Below are 24019 nucleotides of genomic sequence, written 5' to 3'. Positions count from 1 at the left end.
CATTTTCAGTAGGGTTTATAGTCTGTGGGGATGTGTGGTGTTGTGTTCCTTGACATTTCTAAGGACTCGCTCGTGGGTGTTTACTTTCAGGCCTCTGACTCTTCTGGGGGCATGTCCCTTTGCAGTACTCGGCATTCGGACACGCCCACTACTTTCCTACATGGACCATGTTAGCCTAGGATATGATTCAGCATGCCCTCATGAATATGCATGGCATGCTGACGTCATACCATTCAACTGCAGCCTCCGAGTAAGACATATTAAGTCTTACACAGAGGTTTCGTGAATCCGGCCCTTTGTTTTCACCAATATGTGACAGCTCCTTTCCCTACCAGTTGTAACATCCTTCCTGTCAAAATTGGAACATAAATCAATCACATTCATTGTAAAACTGAAATCAGGAGCATTCTCCAATAACTCAGTAGTTATTTATTTATTTATTTATTTTCATTTTACATTTGTTGACTGGGCTAGTGCAACTGGATATATGTCCATTTTCAGTGGAGGCCTGGGGAGAAAAGCTCCAACAAACAAAAAAAACACAGTATCATTTATAATACGTGACATTTACAAATACAGCTAAATTTGCAGATACTCATCCCATTCATTACATTTTGTTGCATTTCTGTAAACAGACCCATGGTACATTTCAGCTATGGTTAGCCATTCAAAAAAATTACCTAATAAAAATTTAATATAAGAGAATACTTTCTTTGTAGTTAACAGAAAAGTAGGTAGCTATATACACTCTCTTAGTAAACAGAAAACTAGTTTATACAGGTATGGAGATAAATACTTTGAGAAAATAGAGGTAGTTAGTCAGGGTTAGAACAAGAGCATAGCTACTGTGATTTAAGATATAGCTTCAATTTGCTTTTAAATAATGTCATAAAGTTAATGGTGGTTAGGTCTTTTGGGAGGGAGTTCCAGGTTTTCCCCACTGTATTGGCGAACAAGGAGTCACCAGCCAAGTTGTTAGCTTTACCTATTTGTAAAAGTAGTTTATTTGATGAGCGTAGGGTCTTGAGGTTGTTATAGGAGGTGATTAGGTTAGTAAGTATAGGTGTGTTAGTAGGTTGGTACAGGATCTTGTGGGCAACTGTTAACTGGTTGAATAGTATTGTATTTGGCAGTCCTAGCCATCCTAGCTGTTTAGGATAATCACAATGATGGGCTCTGAAGGCAGACCCAGTTGCAAATCTGCCAACATTATTGTAGGAGATTGCTAATTTGTTGATGTTGTTTTTACATAGTTTTGTATATATAAGTGAGGCATAGAGAAGGGTAGAGATTAAGTGGGTATGGGCAATGGTGGTCCTGGCTAATGGAGTCAAAAAGGATTTAATCCTGTATAGGGATCCTCATTTTTTGTTGACTGTTTTAATAGTACTATTAATATGGGAATGAAAGGTAAGGTTGTTGTCAATTAGAACCCCAAGAATTTTAGTAGTACAATCAGGAGATATAATAGTGTCATTGCTAGATGTGACAGTAAAATTAAGTGAGGAGGCCCTACGGGTGGGAGTAAATAGTAACAGTTTTGTTTTTTTGGGATTCAGAATGAGGCATCGATGTAGAAGCCATGTCTTGACAGTGTTAAACACATTTTGGGTTATGGACTGTAGGACAAATGGTGAGGTGGCAGAACCTATTAATGTAGAATCATCTACGTATTGGATACAAGTAGCTTGACGTATAACAGAATACAGGTCATTTATAAAAATAGAGAATAGGAGGGGGCCTAATATGGAGTCTTGAGGGACACCAAGGGCAATTGGGAGGTGGGAGGATAAGTTGTTCTCCCATAGGACAGCCTGCTGCCTGTTGTCTAGGTATGATTGGGACCATTGAATAACCAGTGTGTCTAGAGACAGGTTTTTGAAAATATTAATAAGTAAGTGGTGGTTAACCATATTGTGAGAATATTAATGGGTAAGTGGTGGTTAACCATATCGAAGGCTTTCAAAATATCAATAAAAAGAGCTGAGGATAAAGTGTTGTTGTTGTGATTCTTATTAATACAGTCTGTGAAAGATAAAAGTGCATTGGTGGTGCTATGAAATGGTCTAAAACCATGTTGGCAGTTGGCCAGTAAATTGTTTTCTATTAGGTGGTTTAACATCTGCTTATGAATGCATTTCTCCATGATCTTTGCCAGTGGGGATAATATGGCTATTGGTCTGTAATTTGATAATCCGTTGGAGTTACCACCCGTATGCAAGGGGATAATGTGTGGAATTTTAAAGAGTAATGGGATAGTTCCTTCAGTAATAGTTCTATTAATCAGGATGGAAATTGGGAAGGCTATGGCTTTTGCAGCTTTTTGTAGGTATTCTGCGGGTAATAGGTCTGCAGAGAGGGTGGTAGGTTTTAGCTTATGTAAAAAGGTGCAGACAAGTGATGTAGGGACAGGTTGAAAGTGAAATGATGGGGGTGCATTAGTGATGGAGGTGGTTGATGATGATGTATCAGGGGATAGCTGATTGGCAAGAGATTGAATGGTCTCTGTGAAAAAAGTGTTAAAGATATTGGCTATTTGATTGGACTTGTCATGATCAAAGCCTAAAGGTACGGGTCTGACTGAATGACCTGGGTGTAAGAGTTTATTAATGCCTGACCAGAATTTTTGTGGTTTATTTTAGTGGGTTTGTTGTAGCTCAAAATAAAAATTCCTTTTGTCTGACAATATGGCTTTTTTGTTTAATTTCTAAGCTGTCTAAACTTTAATTGATCTACAGTTTTTTTAGTAGAACACCAGTTTGCCCACAGTTTATTTCTAAGGAGGATTTTTTGTTTGGTATTTTTTGTCAGCCATGGGGCTGGTTTAGTCCTGTGTCTAATTGTACATGTTGGGGCGTGGTAATCTAAAATAGCTAAGAATTTTGAATTAAAGTATTTTACTGCTTCCTCTAGAGGTAGGTTTTTCAGGGGTGACCAATCACATGCTAGAAGTTCTTTTTGAAAGCTGTTGGGGTTAACATTATTTTTGGTCCTTATTGTCCTGTAGGCCATTAGGTTTAGAATGTCACTCTTATATCTGCTTATGAAGGTAAGTGAATGATCGCTTATATCTTTGGGGAGGGTTCCTATTTTGTAAGTTTAGGGGTGACTGTTTATGAGAATCCAGTTTAAGGTGCTTTCCTTGCCATTAAGTTTATTGGTCCTTGTAGGGGATGTAATGGTTTGGGTAAAACCATATAGGTTAAAATGAGTAGGTGGCTGTTCTGAGGAACAGCTCTTCCAGCTGATATTAAAGTCGCCAAGCACTATGGTTTCTTGTGGGTAGGTATTAGATAGCTAACTAAGGATATCCTCTAGAGTGCTAGAATTATTACCTGGGGGAAGATAAACACAGATGATGTAGATGGATTTACATTTAAGTTGTAGTTTGGAAATAAGGATTTCAGCCTTATTTATTAGTGGAGATTGAGACTCTATAGGGGTCACCTGTAGGCCAGATTTATATAGAATAGCTACTCCACCACCCTTCTTAGCTTTACAGTCTAGCCTCAGGATATTGTAGCTGGGTGGAATAATCTCATTATCTTGTGTTGCATTTTTGAGCCATGTTTCATTAGGACATAGGATGTCAAATGAATGTACATCCATTAGTGCTTGTAGGTGGGCACCTTTATTATTTATGCTCCATATATTGAGCTGAGCTATCAAGAGTGAGTTAGAGGGTCTTGCTAGCAGTTGTGTGTTAGCAGGGATTGGGGTGTGGGGCAATGAAGTAGTGGTAGAGGTTGGACCAGGGTTTGGGTGGATATCACCATCTATTAAAGGGTGAAATTGTACTGTCATTGTAAGTTTTAAGAGTCTACATGTTAGATTCTGGAATTTCCTAGTTCTTACACTATAGAATTTAATGTGAGTCAATCTATGATACTTAGCTGGTAGGTTGTTTGTTGTGGTGGGTGTATATGTATTGTAAGAGGGACGTCAAGTATTGGTGTAGAGGTTTGCCTTATGGAGTAATAAAGTCCTAGGCAGTTAAAGTATTCATAGAATGTAAGAAGGTAAGGTATGAATAGGAAAGGTAAGAGTAGAATTAAGAGAAGGACCTTAGGGAGGGGTTATCTAGATGTAGGTAGCATAATGAAGTAGTAGTTATAGGTTAGTATAGAGGGTAAGTTCTAATTGAGGTTTGTGTGTAACACAATGGTAGTGGGTTATATCACTTTAAGGAGGTAGGTCCTGTGAGTGATTGTGTGGATGGGAGGTGTAGTTTAGGGAGGATACATGTAGAGGTACTGGGGGTGGGTGGAAATTGGGGGCAGGGAAGGGGAGCAGAGTGAGCCCACAGGGCGAACGGAGCGGGTAGAGCCAGTGAAGGTCTAAACCCCAGGAGAACAATCACTGGAGTGCTGACTGTTAAGGTATGTTTGAGGGAAGATGGTTGGGAGGGTTGATAGAGAGATAAGCAATGTAAGGTAGAAGGATAGAGTGGGACTGCAGGAGAGATAAGTGTAGGAAAAACTGGATGCCTGAGTTATATGTTAAGATAGTAAGATATGTGTTCAAGGAGATTAATCATGGGAAGAGGGTGCCACCTACTGGTCAATAGGATGTATTGCAATAGTGGCTACTCATAGGGGCTAGCAGGACAAAAAGTAAAAGGAGGGAAAAGATTGTAGAAATATATACAGAGGCAATAAGAGGCAGCATTCAAAGATTATGCTAATTCAATATTCCATCCCCAATGATGACCTTCCTTTTTTGTTGTGTCTTTCGGCTTTTCCCGGTTAGGGGTCGCCACAGCGGAACTCCGGTCTGCTAATGATTGGTAGTTGAGTTTTATGTGCCGAGTTACCAGGCCTGATGCACAACCTTCAACAAAGGTACGCCCAGTCACGCATGTCTCCACGCAGAAGACGCTCTAGCTGAGAATCGAACCGGACAGCGTATTACTGTGAGGCGACAATGACCTTCCTACAGATGTAAAATCCTTCACTGCCAAATTCTATGCACATTTAAATAGCTGCATAGAAGCATCTATCTCCCTCTGAAATCAATATAATGCCAAACTTAAAAATAAACTCCCGTGGTGGAACCCAAATAGAAAAGGCACTATAATAAAAAGAAGAAGCTTTAGGAATGAAAAATAAATGTACCTCTCCAAATGCTAAAATTGTTATTGCCAAACTTAAGAGGGAACTCAGGTCCCAAAGTAAAACTACCAGTGATAAATAAGAGGTAAAAATAGCCACCCTGGCAAAAGATAGTTGCAAACCCTTATTTAACTGTGTTAGAAACCTCAGAAATAATGTTCAAAGCTGCTCAATAGTAAAAGAAAATGATATCACATGCACTAAATCTGAGGACATTGCCAATTTACTAGCAGATAGATTTAGTTCAGCTTCAACCACCACTCCCACTTCTCATACCAGTGTCCACCTCCCCCAAAATATTCCAAGACCAAGTCCTCAGAGGACTATCCAAGACCAAGAACACTACTTCTATGGGCCTGATAACATACTGGAGTGCCTAATGGTCAAGAAAAACACACAAGGGAGTCACCAGTAACTGCAGAAAAATTAATAGCATTCTGGTACCTCGGCTTGAGTGAGTTTAGAGACATAATTTTCAACACTACCATGCAGCTTTGTTATACAAAGTCTTCAAATGAATAATAAATAACAATTAAATAAACAATCAACCTTTAAAAGAGCCAACACCATGGCCATATAAAGCTAAAACCCTACATTCATACATTAAAGTTAATTTCCAATATAAACTCTTAGGTATTAGTATATTGTAATCAGCCTACTCTCTAACTTCAATAGTTTTTGAGCAAAAGAAAAGACTTGTCTATAGTGGAGAATGAAGTGGTTGAGTGTAAAAAGAAAAAGGACAACCATGATATAAATGATTACAAAATTGGTTGCATTTTTTCCTGACAACATAAATCTAGAAGTGGGCGTGTTCAGATAAAAGTAACGAATGGTAGGTCACATGGTGTACATGACTCTTCTGTTTTTCCTATGGACACTATAGCGAGTAAAAAAAAAAGTATTTCATTTGGAAATGTGGATTTAACAGAGCAAGTGGCTAAACGTATGCATGGAGATCAGCAGCCGCAGTCCACTTTTCAACAGAACAAAGAAATGTACTGCTATAAATTGAGGGTGAAACAGATGAAAGTGAATGTCGGCTTGCCATTCCTGCACCTAGAGGCTCCAATGGAGCCCCTGAAGTTGGTAACTGTGTTTTGTCTACTTTTTCTGACCTATTCATTGACAATTTGAGTAACTTTAGGTTAACATCTGTTATGGAGAATGTGTTATGAAGAGGTAGCAAATTTGTTCCTACTAAGCTACCTTCCTATGCTGATATAGTGTTTGATATCAAGCGTTTTTGTTGAAAATTGCACCTACGAGCATTTTATGGTTTATAAAAGGAACAAACATGGGTGCCCAGTGAGGTGAATGTGGTTGACTGATGATTCATTATTGGACTTATTCATTTATGATAATCAATTTGATGAATTTGTATATGAAAATGATGTTAATAGTTTTGATCTTGAAAATGAATGTGACACATGTTGGTGATGGAGAAAATATTGATGATGGAGAAAATAGTGTTTTTTGTACTGGGTATGGGAGAGATTGTCTGTGCCTTAGCCGCCCAGCCTTAGTAACTTTATGCCACCTAATAGATCTCCTGTGTTGGTTAATTTTGAGGCTGTCCTGTGTAAAAAATGTGAAAATGAGTTTTTTAAGTTTTTGAAATTAGATAATAAATTCAGTATGAATAAACAGGAATGGTTGGCCTTGAAATATGTAAGGGGAGAAATACTATTGATTATGTATTTTTGCACACCGACAAAGGGGGCAATTGGGTTATTATGTCAAAAGTTCAGTATTCAAAGATGGTTTATGACTTATTATCTGAGAAAGATGATTATGAAAAGTTAACCCATAATCCTGCTGTTCAATTTAAAGAGCTGCTGTTAGAAATACTAGAGAGGGGAGAGAGATTGGCTTTTTTAATGGCACAAGATATTAAGAAATTGTTGACACCATTTTCTAGGGACCCAATTTTTTACTCCCTGCCAAAGATTCACAAGCATTTAACTGAACCTCTGGGTAGGCTTATTGTATCCTGTTGTGGTTCTTTCCTGGAGCATCTAGGGATATTTTTGGATAGTCATTTAAAAATATTTTTGTCCAAAATTCCTTCACATATTAAGGATACTAATGGGTTTTGTAAAATGATAAAAGATATGCAATGGGAGGATAGTTTTTATTGGGCTACTGTTGATATAAAATCTTTGTACACCAATATTAAGATCAGGTGGGGACTGGAAGCAGTAAGTAAACTGTTGGGAGAAGGGCCATAGACCACTTTTCTGTTGAATTTACTTGAGTTCACTTTGACACATAATTATTTTATTTTTGGGAATGAGTTATTTTTACAAAAGCAAGGTACAGCAAATTTTGCCCCTGCTTTTGCTATCATTTTTATGTCTTATTTTTAGAATGTTTATTTGTATAATTTGGATTTTTTTTGTGAATTTGGTGGCTATGTATCAACATTATATTGATGATTTAATTTTTGTTTGTAAAGTTGAAAAGGAATTTGAGAGTTTTATTAGGTTACTCAATGACAATCCCTTTGGTTTGAAATTTGCTGGTATCACTGATACGTATGCTATTCAATTTCTGGATATTGAACTGTATGTGAATAATGAAAGGAGAGTACAATATAAAATCTTTAGAAAAGAAACAGCAGTCGATAACTTTTTACATGCTAGTAGTTTTCATCCTCCACACTTGCTAGATTCCCTTCCTTTTGGTGATTTTAAGAGGACTTTTGAACATACTTCTGATTATCTTTTGATTGAACAAAAATTTTGATTATAAAGGAGAGGTTATTACATAGAGGGTATTCATTAGCCTCTACTGAGAGAGCTAGAAATAAAGTTATGGGTGATTTTGATAGTCATGGGTCTATAATTAGGAATGAAATCTATGGGCCAGTTAAGGACAAAGCTATGTGTGTAGAGGAGCGTACATTTCTGTTACTAAATATTCCCATTTTTAGACTATTTTGAAGGGTTTAGTTGATAGTTTGTGGCATATTGTGTGTTATAATGATGAAATGGGACATTTGTTCCCAAAAAAGATTACTTTTTTGTATGGTAGGTTTGGTAACCTGAAGGAAATCCTCGGTAATAAAAACAAGAAGTTTATTAATGTTCAGGCAGGTATGTTTAAATGTGAAAAGTATAAAGTGTGTTTCAGAGTTAGAAATATTTCTGGCACTAGTATTAATGATAAAAAGTTTGTGATTACTGATAGGTTTGACTGCCATTCTTATGAGGTGGTTTACATTTTAGGTTGTGGTTGTTCTCCTCCCAAATGGTACATTGGTCAGACTAAACGAATGATCAAAGTCAGTGTTATGGAGCATTTGGGTAATATTAGGAATAAACAGATAGTCCCATAGCAGATCATTTTTATGATGTACATGGGGGTCAAAATTATAACTTTATGCCACCTAAAAGATCTCCTGTGTTGGCTAAGTTTGAGGCTCTCCTGTGTAAAAAATGGGAAAATGAGTTTTTTATGTTTTTGAAATTAGATACAAAATTCAATATGAATAAACAGGAATGGATGGCCTTGAAATATTTAAGGGGAGAAACTATTGATTATGTATTTTTGCAAGCTGACAAAGGGGGCAATTGGGTTATTATTTTCTAGTGTACTAGCCATACCATGTATGTTGAATGTGGGTAATTTTGCACAAAAACTATTGAAGTTAGAGAGTAGGCTGATTTTGAATTACAAAACACTAATACTTAGGGGTTTGAACTTGGAAATTAACTTTAATGTATGAATGTAGGGTTTTGGATTTGTATGGCTATGGTGTTGGCTCTTTTAAGGGCTTATTGATTATTTAATTATTTATTATTCACTTGAAGACTTTGTATAAATAATCTACATGGTAGCGTTGAAAATTATTCCTCTGAAGGCACTCAAGCTGAGGTACCAGAGCACTATTAACATTTTCTGCATTTACTGGTGACTCCGTTGTGTGTTTTTGTTTAGTTTCTTTATTTGCTTGTTTTGTTTGCTTTTGAAGTGCCTAATGGTCAGCCTGAAACAAGACCTATCAAACACCCTATAGAGGTTCATCAATATCAGCCTTCAATCAGGGTTTGTACAGGACAAGCAGAGGACTACAACAATCATCTGCATGCACAAAGCAGGGCGGCAACTGACCTGAAAAGCTATAGACCTATAAGACTGACCAGCCTCATTTCAAAGGCTATGGAAAGGGTCATTAGAAATTAATAAATAAGGACATAGACAGCCCACAAACTCTTGACTCAAGCCAGTTTGGTTTTGAAAAGGGCAGATTTTGAATACTTAATCTGGTCAACTTCTTCAAAAAATTATAACAAAGTACTGAATGAAGGAAAATATGTACACACCACATAGTTAGATCTCACAAAGGCATTCAACAATATCCTTCACTCAGGCATAGTTGATGATCTCATCCAGTTAAATATAAATCCCTATGTATCTCATTGGTTTACTATCAAAACTTGGAAACTGCAATGGTCAACTGGCATGTGGTTGACTTGCAGTTTCCAAGTAGTCAGAATGTTGATGCAAAATCTATTGACTACACTACAGTGAACGGGTAGTGTAGGTCAATAATTTGGGTTTGACATTGTGCAGGGATGTCGCACTTCAGTGAGGAACAGGGAATTAGCCCATTTCCTCACTGTATGATCTTGGAGTTGGTATATTTAATGTGCAGGGATGTGGGGGGCACAGTGGGGCATAGCCCCCCTGCAAAATAGTAGAATGAATGTACCATTGATTGTAGAGTTCAACGGTATGTTAATGTGCATATCAGGAGGTGAGTGACATCACCTTCTGCTATGTCAAATACATCAAACCACGGTGGTCGATGTGTTCATTTTCACTTTGATTTACTTATCAGAATTTCAGATTCAGCATTTTGGGTCGACATTTTAAACGGCCACTGAAGCTGATTCAAAATTTCAATAGTAAACCATCTCATTGGATAGCAAACTGGAACACAAATAGAACCCAAGAAATAAGGATGATTGGATCTACTTCCTTTATAGACCTGCACTAGTGGTCCTCAGATGGTCCTTGGGCCACTGCTCTTTGGTATCTACTTCTTGGAGGTCAGAGCTAATGTTTAGGACTTATGGCTGGCCATATTTGCTGATAACTGTAAATATGTTGCCATCATTAACCTCCATAAGACACCAAGAACCTTTAAGATGGCCTTTTCCAAGCAAATAGCTGGTGTCTAAGCCACAGCCTAAAATTAAATGCCAAAAATGTCTAATTGTATTCTTCAGCAAGTATGACATTCCTTACAATTAATCACAGAGATAACACACCCCTGAAAATTCACCCAATAGTGAAGGACCTGGGAACCCATGTGGACAATATGCTGTCACTCAATCACCAAGAATCCACTGTTGTAAGGAAGTCCTTTTTCATTGCACAGCTTATTAATAAGGGTGTGGCATCCAGGTCCAGGCAAGTGATCATTCCACTGTATTCTGCACTCATTAGGCTGATCATTGAGTATAATGCCTCCTTTGGACAGTATCTTTTCAAACACATGATACAACTCCAATGACCACAATACTTTCGTACTAAGAAAATCAAAGGCCTAAACCACAAAAGCTACACTGATCCTCTCAAAGCCCTGTCCCTCCTTTTGGTATCTTGCAGCCTACTGAGCAGTGATCCCTACCTTACCTGCAGAACCTCTAACTACACCATTCTTCCAGCTATGCTACACATCTGCAACCAAAATAGTGTGAAAAACACCTGCTCAAAAGATAGTAATCTCTGCTGCAAATTAAATAGAACAAGCTGGAGGGATAGATATGTTCACTTCTCTGGAATTATCTTCATCTGCATATAAACTGAAGCATGTCTCTTACTCTATTCAGGCATTAACTGGATGAGTGTGTGGAAAATCAAAAGTTTAACCCTGGATTGTCACCCTTGGTCCTTTTGGACAGCAGTGACATGTAAATGTTCTGATGAAATCCCTGGGCATAGGGAAGAAAGCGCTCATTCTTGTGTAACTTGGTTTGTAACTTAGTTTAATAAAGTATCGGCGCGTGGTTCCAAGCCGTGGCAGTGTTTTTTTCTAAATTACATGTAAATGTTTGCCTGCCCTAAGGGTATTCACACTCATACTCACAATACAAGGAGCTCTTGGTTAATTGTACTGAAAATTCTAGGGCAAGAAAGTTAGAGGCAATGAATAGTTAGGCTTCTGAAAATCCTCACAAATTATTAGCTTACTAAGTCACTATGAACCTAAAAAAACTACCTGTCTCTTACTGGTCACCTTTTAATCACTGTTAGAAATAATGTAAAATAAAACAACATTTAAAAAGGTCACACAGAAAAACAATTGGTTAAAAACAGTAAAAGAAAAAAATAGCAAAGCTAGAATTTCCACTGTGTGGTACATTAAACCTCTTGACTCAGAAACAACATGGGATATATGTCCCCTTTAAGAACATCAGGTGTTTCAGCTAAATGGCAATTCTGAATCTCCATGACTTTTTTCTTTCACTTTAAAGTCTTTTTATGAACAATTTCAGACCAGTAAAACCAAACCCCTCAACTTTTTATGAACAATTTCAGACCAATAAAACCAAACTCCTCAAACTGTGGACATACATATTGCTACCTTCTTATAACATCAGCACAAAATAAGAGAAATGTTTGACTTTTGGAAACACTGGGTAGACATACCCAGCTGATATACATAAACCTAAGGGTGTCAACAAAATATCCCAACTAACAAACTAAAACAATGCTTAAAAAGTCACACAGAAAAAAACAAAAAAGAAAAAAGAAAAATCTAGCAAAGCTAGAATTGCCATTGTGTGTTACCTTAAACCTCTTGATCCAGAGGCAACATGGGTTATATGTAAATTACCCTGTAAGGATATCAGGCATTTCAGCTAAATGGCAATTCTGAATGCCCATGACATTTTTCTTTTACTTTTAAGTCTTTTTAGGGACAGTTTCAGCCAATAAAACCAAACTCCTCTAGCTGTGGACATGCATGTTTCTGCCTTCTTATGGCATCATCAGCACAGCATCACAGGAATGCTTGACTTTTAGAACCACAGAGAAGACGTACCCAACTGATATCCGTAAACCTAATGGTGTCTACAAAATATCCCAACTAACAAACTAAATGTTAAAAAGGTCACACAGAAAAATCAATTGGTTAAATACACAAAAAGAAAAATCTAACAAAGCTAGAATTTGGCAACATGGGATATATGTAAATTACCCATTAAATATATCAGCTGTTTTAGCTAAATGGTGATTCTGAAGACTTTTTACTTTCAAGCCTTTGTATGGAAAATTTCAGGCCAATAAAGCCAAACCCCTCTAACTATAAACATAAATGTTTCTGCCTTGTTATGACATCATCAATACAGCATAATAAAAGTATTTGACTTTTGGTAGACATACCCAACTGATATCCATAAACCTAAGGGTGTCTACAAAATATCCCAACTAACACTTAAACAATGTTTAAAAAGGTCACTAAGAAAAAACAATTGGTTAAAAACACAAAAAGAAAAATCTAGCAAAACTAGAATTTCCACTGTGTGGTACCTTAATCATCTTGACTCAGAGGCAAAATGGGATAAATGTAAATTACCCTTTATGAATATCAGGTGTTTCAGCTAAATGACAATTCTGAATGTCCATGACTTTTTTTCTTTTACTTTTAAGTCTTTTTATGAACAAATTCAGGCAAATAAAGCCAAACCCCTCTAGCTGTGGACATGCATGTTTCTGCCTTCTTATGACATCATCACCACAGCATGTGAGGAATGTTTGACTTTTAGAAACACAGGGTACACATACCCAACTGATATCCATGAACCTAAGGGTATCTACAAAATATCCCAACTAACAACTTAAACAATGTTTAAAAAGGTCACCCTAAAAAACAATTGGTTAAAAACACAAAAAGAATAATTTAGCAAAGCTAGAATTTCCACTGTGTGGTACCTTAAACCTCTTGACTCAAAGGCAACATAGAATATATTTAAATTACTCTTTAAGGATATCAGGTGCTTCAGCTAAATGGCATTTCTGAAGGTCCATGATTTTTTGTTTTACTTTTAAGTCTTTTTATGGACAAATTAAGGCCAATAAAGCATGTTTCTGCCTTCTTATGACATCATCTGCATAGCATAAGAGAAATGTTTGACTTTGAAACACAGGGTAGACATACCCAACTGATATCCATAAACTTAAGGGTGTCTACAAAATATCTCAACTAAGAAATAAAACAATGTTTAAAACGGTAACACAGAAAAACAATTGGATAAAAACACACACAAAAAATCTAGCAAAGCTAGAATTTCCACTGTGTGGTACCTTAAACCTCTTGACTCAGAGGCAACATAGGATATATCTAAATTACCCTTTAAGGATGTCAGGTGCTTCAGCTAAATTGGGAATTCTGAATGTCCATGACTTTTTTCTTTATCTTTGAATTCTTTTTTATAAATAATTTCAGACCAGTAAAGCCAAACCCTCTAACTGTGATCATGCATGTTTCTGCCTTCTTATGACATCATCAACACAGCATAAGAAACAAGTTTGATGTTTGGAAACACAGGGTAGACATACCCAACTGATATCCATAAACCTAAGGGTGTCTACAAAATATCTCAACTAACAAACTAAAACAATGTTTAAAAAGGTCACACAAAAAACACAAAAAGAAAAATCTGACAAACCTAGAATTTCCACTGCGCGGTTTCTCAAACCACTTGAGTTAGAGAAAGCATGGGCTATACCTAAATTACCCATTAAGAATATCAGGTGTTTCAGCTAAACAGCAATTCTGAATGTCCATGACTTTATTCTTTTATGTTTAAAGCTGTTTGCAAAAAAATTCAAGCAAATAAATCTAAACTACCCTAGATACAGAAATGCATGTTTCTGCCTTGTTTTAACATCATCAATACAGCTTAAGAAAAATGTTTGACTTTTGGAAACACAGGGTAGACATAACCAACTGATATCCATAAACCTAAGGGTGTCTACAAAATATCCCAAATAAACTGAAACTATGTTTAAAAAGGTCACACAGACAAACCAATTGGTTAAAAAGAAAAATCTAGCAAAGCTAGAATTTCCACTGTGTCGTACCTTAAACCTCTTGACTCAAAGGCAACATAGGATATATGTAAACTCCCCTTTAATGATATCAGGTGTTTCAGCTAATTGGTAATTCTGAATGCTCATGACTTTTTTTCTTTTACGCCGTTTTATAGACAATTTTAGAACAATAAAGCTAAAACATGCAAATTTTAATCTTCTTAAGAAACTATCAGCACAGCAAAAGATGACTGTTTGACTTTTAGAAACACAGGGTAGACATATCCAACTGATATCCATAAATCTAAAGGTGCCTACAAAATATCCTAACTAACAAACTAAAACAATGTTTAAAAAGGTCACACAAAAAACAAATTTGTTAAAAACACAAAAAGAAAAATCTTGCAAAATTAAAATTTCTGCTGTGTCATACCTTAAACCTCTTGACTCAGAGGCAACATGGGATATATGTAAATTACCTTTTAAGGATATCATTGGTTTCCGCTAAATGGCAATTCTGAACATCTATGACTTTTTTTTTTAGTTTTCAGTCTTTTTACAGACAATTTTAGACCAATGAAGCCAACCCCCTCAAACCTTCTGATGACATCATCAACACAGCATAAAAGGAAAGTTTGACTTTTGGAAACACAGGATAGACATACCCAGCTGATATCCATAAACTTAAGGGTGTCTACAAAATATCCCAACAAACTAAAACAATGTTTAAAAAGGTCACAAAAAAAAAACACAAAAAGAAAAATCTGACAAAGCTAGAATTTCCACTGTGTGGTATTTCAACCCTCTTGAGTGAGAAACAACATGGGATATATGTAAATTACCCATTACAATATCAGGTGTTTCAGCTAAATGGCAATTCTGAATGTCCATGATTTTGTTCTTTGACATCTGCTTACAAAAAATTGCAAGCCAATAAAGCCAAAAGTACTCCAACTACAGACATGCATATTTCCACCTTCTTTTGATATCATCAGTACAGGTTAAAAAAAAGTTTAGACTTTTGGAAACACAGGGTAGACATACCCAACTGATATCCATAAACCTAGGGGTGTCTACAAAAAATCCCAAATAAAAAACTAAAACAATGTTTAAATTAGGTCACACAGAAAAAACAATTAGTTAAAAAGACAAAACGAAAAATCTAACAAAGCTAAAATTTCCACCGTGTGGTATCTTAAACCTCTTGACTCAGAGGCAACATGGGATATACATAAATTATCCTTTAAAGACATTAGGTGTTTCAGCTAAATGGCAATTCTGAATATGCATGACTTTTTTCTTTCACATTTAAGTCTTTTTATGGAGAATTTCAAGTCAATAAAGCTAAACCTCTGTAGCTGTAGACACACATGTTTCTGCCTTCTTATCACGTCATCAACACAGCATAAAAGGAATGTTGGACTTTTGGAAACACTGGGTCGACATACCCAATTGAGATCCACATATCTAAGGGTGTCTACAAAATATCCCAACTGACAAAATAAAACAATGCTTAAAAAGTTCACACAGGAAAAACAATTGGTTAAAAATGGAAAAAAGAAAAATCAAGCAAATCTAGAATTTCCACTTCTTTTAAGTCTTTTTACAGACAAATTTTAGGTCATGCATGTTTCTGCCAACTTTTTGACATCATCAGCACAGTGTAAAAAAATGTTTGACTTTTGGAAACACAGGGTAGACATACCCAACTGATATCCATAAACCTAAGGGTGCCTACAAAATATCCTAACTAACAAACTAAAACAATGTTTAAAGAGGTCTTACAAAAAAAATTTTGTTAAAAACAAAACAAAAAAAAAAATCTAAGAAAGAGGCAACATAGTATATATGCAAATTACCCTTTAAGGATATCAGCTGTTTCAGCGAAATGGCAATTCTGAATGCCCATGACTATTTTCTTTTACTTTAAAGTCTTTTTATGGACAATTTCAGGTTAATAAAGCCTTCATTTCACATAATCAGGGCAACATAAGAGGAATATCCATACACCTAAGGGTGGCTACAAAATATCCCAACTAACAAACTAAAAAAATGTTTAAAAAAGTCACACAGAAAAAAACAATTGGTTAAAAATCACAAAAAGAAAAATCTAGCAAAGCTAGAACTTTCACTGTGTGGTACCTTATACCTCTTGACTCAGAGGCAACATGGGATATATGTAAATTAGTCATTAAAGATATCAGGTGTTTCAGCTAAATGGCAGTTCTGAATGTCCATGATTGTTTTCTTTTACTTTTAAGTCCTTTCATGAAAAAATTCCAGGCCAATAAAGCATGTATCTGCCTTCTTATCACATCATCAGCATAGCATAAGAGGAATGTTTGACATTTGGAAACACAGGTTCGACATAACCAACTGCTATCCATAAACCTAAGGGTGTCTACAAAATATCCCAACCAACAAACTAAAACAATGCTCAAAAAGGTCACACAAAAAAAAAAAAACAATTAGTTAAAAAGACAAAAAGAAAAATCTAGCAAAAATAGAATTTTTGCTGTGTCGTACCTTAAACCTCTTGACTCAGAAGTAACATGGGATATATGTAAATTACACTTTAGGGATATCAGGTGTTTCAGCTAAATGACAATTCTGAATGTCCATGACTATTTTCTTTTACTTTAAAGTCTTTTTATGAACAATTTCCAGATAATAATGTCAACCTCTTCTAGCTGTGGACATCCATGTTTCTGCCTTCTTATGACATCATCAGCACAGCATAAGAGGAATGTTTGACTTTTGGAAACACAGGGTAGACATACCCAACTGATATCCAGAAACATAAGGGTGTCTACAAAATATCCCAACTAACAAACTAAAACAATGCTTACAAAGGCCACACAGAAAAAAAAACTATTGGTTAAAAAACACAAAAAGAAAAATATAGCAAAGCTATACTTTCCATTGTGTGGTACCTTAAAACCCTTGACTCAGAGGCAATATATCAAAATTACTCTTTAAAGATATCAGGTGTTTTAGCTGAATGGCAATTCTGAATGTCCATGACTTTTTTTTTTTAACTTTTAATTCTTTTTATGGACAATGTCAGGCCAATAAAATCAAACCCCTCTAGCTGTGTGCATGCATGTTTCTGCTTCTTATGACATTATCAGCACAGCATATGAGGAATGTTTTACTTTTGGAAACACAGGGTTGACATACCTAACTGATATCCACAAACCTAAGGGTGTCTACAAAATATCTCAACTAACAAACTAAAACAATGCTTAAAAAGTCACACAGAAAAAACAGTTGGTTAAAAACAAAAAAAAGAAAAAAGAAAAAAAAAAGAAAAATCAAGCAAAGCTAGATTTGGCATTGTGTGTTACCTTAAACCTCTTGACTCAGAGACAACATGGGATATATGTAAATTACCCTGTAAGGATATGAGGTGTTTCAGCAAAATGGCAGGTCTGAATGTGCATGACTTTTTTTCTTTTACTTTTAAGTCTTTTTATGGACAATTTCCAGATAATAATGTCAACCTCTTCTAGCTGTGGACATCCATGTTTCTGCCTTCTTATGACATCATTAGCACAGCACAAGAGGAATGTTTGACTTTTGGAAACACAGGGTAGACATACCCAACTGATATCCATAAACCTAAGGGTGTCTACAAAATATCCCAACTAACAAACTAAAACAATGCTTAAAAAGTTCACACAGAAAATACAACTGGTTAAAAACACAAAAAGAAAAATCTGACAAAGCTAGAATTTCCACTGTGTGATATCTCAACCCTCTTGAGTGAGAAACAACATGGGATATATGTAAATTACCCATTAAAATATCAGGTGTTTCAGCTAAATGGCAATTCTGAATGTCCATGACTTTGTTCTTTGACATCTGCTTACAAAAAAATTGGAGACCAATAAAGCCAAATTACTCCAACTACAGACATGCATATTTCTACCTTCTTTTGATATCATCAGTACAGGTTAAGAAAATGTTTAGACTTTAGGAAACACAGGGTAGACATACCCAATTGATATCCATAAACCTAGGGGTGTCTACAAAAAATCCCAAATAAAAAACTAAAACAATGTTTAAATTAGGTCACACAGAAAAAACAATTAGTTAAAAAGACAAAAAGAAAAATCTAACAAAGCTAGAATTTCCACAGTGTGGTATCTTAAACCTCTTGACTCAGAGGCACCATGGGATATATGTAAATTATCCTTTAAAGACATTAGGTGTTTCAGCTAAATGGCAATTCTGAATATGCATGACTTTTTTCTTTCACATTTAAGTCTTTTTATGGAGAATTTCAGGTCAATAAAGCTAAACCTCTGTAGCTGTAGACACACATGTTTCTGCCTTCTTATCACATCATCAACACAGCATAAAAGGAATGTTGGACTTTTGGAAACACTGGGTCGACATACCCAATTGAGATCCATATATCTAAGGGTGTCTACAAAATATCCCAACTGACAAAATAAAACAATGCTTAAAAAGTTCACACAGGAAAAACAATTGGTTAAAAATGGAAAAAGAAAAATCAAGCAAATCTAGAATTTCCACTTCTTTTAAGTCTTTTTACAGACAATTTTAGGTCATGCATGTTTTTGCAAACTGTTTGACATCATCAGTACAGCGTAAAAAATGTTTGACTTTTGGAAACACAGGGTAGACATACCCAACTGATATCCATAAACCTAAGGGTGCCTACAAAATATCCTAACTAACAAACTAAAACAATGTTTAAAAAGGTCTTACAAAAAAAAATTGTTAAAAACAAAACAAAAAAAAAAAAATCTAGGAAAGAGGCAACATAGTATAAATACAAATTACCCTTTAAGGATATTGGCTGTTTCAGCTAAATGGCAATTCTGAATGTCCATGACTATTTTATTTTACTTTAAAGTCTTTTTATGGACAATTTCCAGATAATAATGTCAACCTCTTCTAGCTGTGGACATCCATGGTTCTGCCTTCTTATGACATCATCAGCACAACATAAGAGGAATGTTTGACTTTTGGAAACACAGGGTAGACATACCCAACTGATATCCATAAACCTAAGGGTGTCGACAAAATATCCCAACTAACAAACTAAAACAATGCTTAAAAAGTTCACACAGAAAAAACAATTGGTTAAAAACACAAAAAGAAAAATCTAGCAAAGCTTTAATTTTCACTGTGTGGTACCTTAAACCTCTTGACTCAGAGGCAACGTAGAATATATCAAAATTACTCTTTTAAGATATCAGGTGTTTCAGCTGAATGGCAATTTTGAATGTCCATAACTTTTTTTCTTTAACTTTTAATTCTTTTTATGGACAATTTAAGGCCAATAAAGCCAAACCTCTCTAGCTGTGGGCATGCATGTTTCTGCTTCTTATGATATTATCAGCACAGCATAAGAGGAATGTTTTACTTTTGAAAACACAGGGTAGACATACCCAACTGATACCATAAACCTAAGAGTGTCTACAAAATATTGCAACTAACAAACTAAAACAATGTTTAAGAAGGTCACACAGAAAAAACAATTGGTTAAAAATGCGAACAGAAAAATCGAGCAAATCTAGAATTTCCACTGTGTGGTACCTTAAGCCTTTTGACTCAGAGACAACATGGGATATATGTGTAAATGACTCTTTAAGGCTATCAGGTGTTTCAGCTAGTTTGCATTTCTGAAGGTCCACAACCTTTTCTTTTAAGTCTGTTTATGAACAATTTTAGGCCAATAAAGCCAAACTACTCCAGCTGTGGACATGCATGTTTCTGCCTTTTTTTGACATCATCAGTACACCTTAAGAAAAATGTTTCACTTTTGGAAACACAGGGTCGACATACCCAACTGATATCCATACACTTAAGGATGTCTGCAAAATATTCCAAATAACAAACTAAAACAATGTTTAAAAAGGTCATACAGAAAAAACAATTGGTTAAAAACACAAAAAGAAAAGCCTATCAAAGCTAGAATTTCCACTGTGTCATACCTTACATGTCTTGACTCAGAGGCAACATGGGACATATGTAAATTCCCCTTTAAGGATATCAGGTGTTTCAGCTAAATGGCAACTCTGAACATCCATGACTTTTTCTTTTAGTTTTAAGTCTTTTTATGTAAAATTTCAGGTAAAAAAAGCCAAAACTCTATAGCTGCGAACATGCACGTTTCTGCCTTCTTATGACATCATCAGCACAGAATAAGAGAAATATTTTACTTTTGGAAAACAGGGTAGACATACCTAACTGATATCCATAAACCTAAGGGTGTCTACAAAATATCCCAACCAACAAACTAAAACAATGCTTAAACATTTCACCCAGACTAACTAGGTTAAAATCACAAAAAGAAAAATCTAGCAAAACTAGTATTTCCAATGGTGCTACCTTAAACCCCTTGACTCAGAGGCAACATATGATATATCAAAATTACTCTTTAGAGATATCAAGTGTTTCTGCTAAATGGCCTTTCTGAATGTCCATGACTTTTTTCTTTAACTTTTAATTATTTTTATGGACAAATTTAGGCCATTAAAGCCAAACCCATCTAGCTGTGGGCATGCAAGTTTCTGCTTCTTATTACATTGACAGCACAGCATAAGACAAATGTTTTACTTTTGGAAACACAGGGTAGACATACCCAACTGATACCATAATCCTGAGAGTGTCTACAAAATATTGCAGCTAAAAAACTAAAACAATGTTTAAAAAGGTTACACAGAAAAAACAAATGGCTAAAAATTTAAAAAGAAAAACCAAGCAAATCTACAATTTCCACTGTGTTGTACCTTAAACCTGTTGACTAAGAGACAACATGGGATATATATAAACTACTCTTTAAGGATAGTATGTGTTTCAGCTAAATGGCAATTCTGAATGTCCATGACTTTTTTCTTTTACCTTTAAGTCTGTTTATGAACAATTTCAGGCCAGAAAATCAACCCCCTCTAGCTGTGAACATGCATGTTTCTGCCTTCTTATGACATCATCAGCACAGAATAAGAGTAATATTTGACTTTTGGAACACAGGGTAGACATACCCAACTGATATCCATAAACCTAAGGGTGTCTAGAAAATATCCCAACTAACAAACTAAAACAATCCCCGGGATTCATGAAGCTTGCGCCAGGCGCAGGCATAGCATAGGCAGTATAATGCCAAATATGGCTGCCGAGCGATTCAGGTATGATCCAATTCCACGTGCACTACTGGCGTATGCCAGATCTGTGCAACCCTCGGCTAAGGTATGCTAATCACCCCATGCGCAGTGCCGCACCATGCAAATGAAGGTACATAGCGATTCATGAAGTGGTGCAGGTGTAGCGTAAGCCCACAGAAATGTAAACCAAAAAACAAGGTTTACATTTTTCCAAACAGAACATCGGAGCTATGAAAGCAGACCAGACTCATGTATTACAAAGTTAACATATGCCAATGGCTAAATATACAGCCAATGGCATAAGAAAAGATGCACAACACCTAAAAAACATTTAATGTCATGTCCACAGTAACGCAAAGTACAACCACAGGGCATGTGTGCGCGAACGGGAACACAAAGAAAATATATATAAATGTCATAAAATTGCAATGTAATACAAATCATGATTTCACCATAATACACAATGGTATGCATGGTACACCACAACCAAGCTGCAAGTGTTGCTAAGGGTCTGTGACTGTGTTCGGCACGGTAACTAGGAATTAGTAGTCAATGCCATGCAAATGAGGCAGGTAATAGTGAATCGCAAATGTTCCGCTGGACTAAGGATGTACCATACAGCGCAGCGCTACAACACCGAGGAGTGGTTTAGAGGTATATATGACACCAGCAGTGGGATGTGCCACTGTAGCTGTAAGCACATTGGAGCAATGCAAATCCAGCATGGCCATTGCTAAGCAAAGCCGCAGGACAGGGGTGGGGAGGTAGGTATAACATCATTTAGCTGAGAGCACATATGGTGCCCAAAAGCGCATGTGTATGGGGATGAAAACGTGCCCGAAACCCGGTAAGCAGATGCACGTGCCGTGCACCATAGCTCAAACAGGAAGGTCAGGGGAAGAAAGCAAGGATATGCCGCAGTAGGGTAATTGGAGTACAATTGAGCAATTAACACCTATTAACTCACAGTGGGCAATCGACGGCAGCTGACAAGTCTGCTCGCAGAAACCTGCAAAACAGGATAGGGGAGGTGTCGGATTGCAAAGAAAAAAGAACTGTCATAGCAGAGCAAAGCAAACCTGCAGTAGACCGGCCATAGAACACATACGCAAGATAAGCCAGGTTTAGGAAAGTACAAATGAAAGCAGGCTGCTGGATGCATGCCAGAAAATGGGAGGTGAAATGTGAAGAAATGTAAAGGGAAGGGCAAGAGGTAATCCACGGCAGCCAAATATAATTCAACACCAAAGGCACCACAATAGTAGTTTCTGTGGTAAAACACATAAGATACCGTGTAGCTATGATCGTACATACACATACTATGACATCATCAGTGTTCACAGCACAAAAAGTGTGAAAGCACCTCACACACACCTGTGTATTCCCAAACACTGCACCATAGGTGTAAACATACGGGGAACTTTTACAATGTACATGTTGGGAGCTGCCATAGCTGCCATAGCTGTGATTCATCACTATGTGTTAGTGACTGAAGGTGTTGTGGAGGATGATGCTGACAACCACCGCAGGCCCCAGAGGAGGAGAAGAGTGTTCAGACCAAGGGTAACCTACCAGGGGCTACATGATCTGGAGATAGTAGAGCATTACAGGGTGGACAGGGACATCTTACAGCAAATAGATGAGCTGTGTCGACCACGACTGAGATCCAGAAACAACAGAGGGGAACCCATCCCAGTGGACATGAAGGTATGTGTAAGCTTGCAAATACTAGCCACAGGTACCTTTCAAAGGCCAACTGGAGATATAATGGGGATCTCACAGGCATCAGCATCCAGGGTACTACACCAGTTCCTGGATGCCATGTTACCACATGCCAATGAGCATATATACTTCCCCCAAACTCAGGAGGAGTTGGCCAGCAATATGCATCTCTTCCACCATGTGGCACACTACCCAGAGGTACTGGGTGCGATAGACTGCACGCACATACATATCAAGTCACCACCCAGTGAGCATGGTAGGAGCTACATAAACCGCAAGGGATACCACTCCATCAACTGCCAGGTCGTGTGCAATGCCCAAGGCATTATCATGAATGTGTGTGCTGGCAGCCCTGGAAGCTACCATGACTCCCACATCTGGCATGCCTCACAGCTGTATCAGGTATTTGTCAGGGGGGACATCCCACATGGCCACCTTGTGAGGGATGCTGGCTATGCACTGAAGCCGTGGATGATGACTCCCACCAGAAATGCACACACACCCATCCAAGAACGCCATAATGAGGCACACACACAAACCAGAATCATCATAGAGCGTGTGTTCGGGATGCTGAAATCACGGTTCTGTTGCTTGGACATATCTGGTGGAGCCTTGCAGTACTCTCCAGGTACATGTGCCCACATCTTCATAGCATATGCCATGCTACATAATATAATCCTGCGGAAACAGCTGCAGCAGGGACATAATGGTGAAGGCCCTCACAGCCCACCACAATTGCCAAGGCCATCACAGGCACAGAGGGATTCAGACCATGAACACCCTGTGCTATCCTCAGTAGGCAGATGGAGGCATGCCCAATATGCCTACACCTTGGCAAAGAGGGAACGTATAGCACATATTCTGACAGTGTAGGCCCCTACGGACTGACACACCTCTCCACCTGCACACACAGTAAAATGGATGGCACACACACATGACCACCTGTAAATTGTAATGTATAGGTGGCCTACTGTGTGAATCCTACATAGGCAGCCCTCA

This window comes from Protopterus annectens, chromosome 3.part0, assembly GCF_019279795.1.
Source record: "Protopterus annectens isolate FY-2018-M chromosome 3.part0, PAN1.0, whole genome shotgun sequence".
Taxonomy (NCBI): domain Eukaryota; kingdom Metazoa; phylum Chordata; order Ceratodontiformes; family Protopteridae; genus Protopterus; species Protopterus annectens.
Note: the sequence above shows the minus strand (reverse complement) of the source record.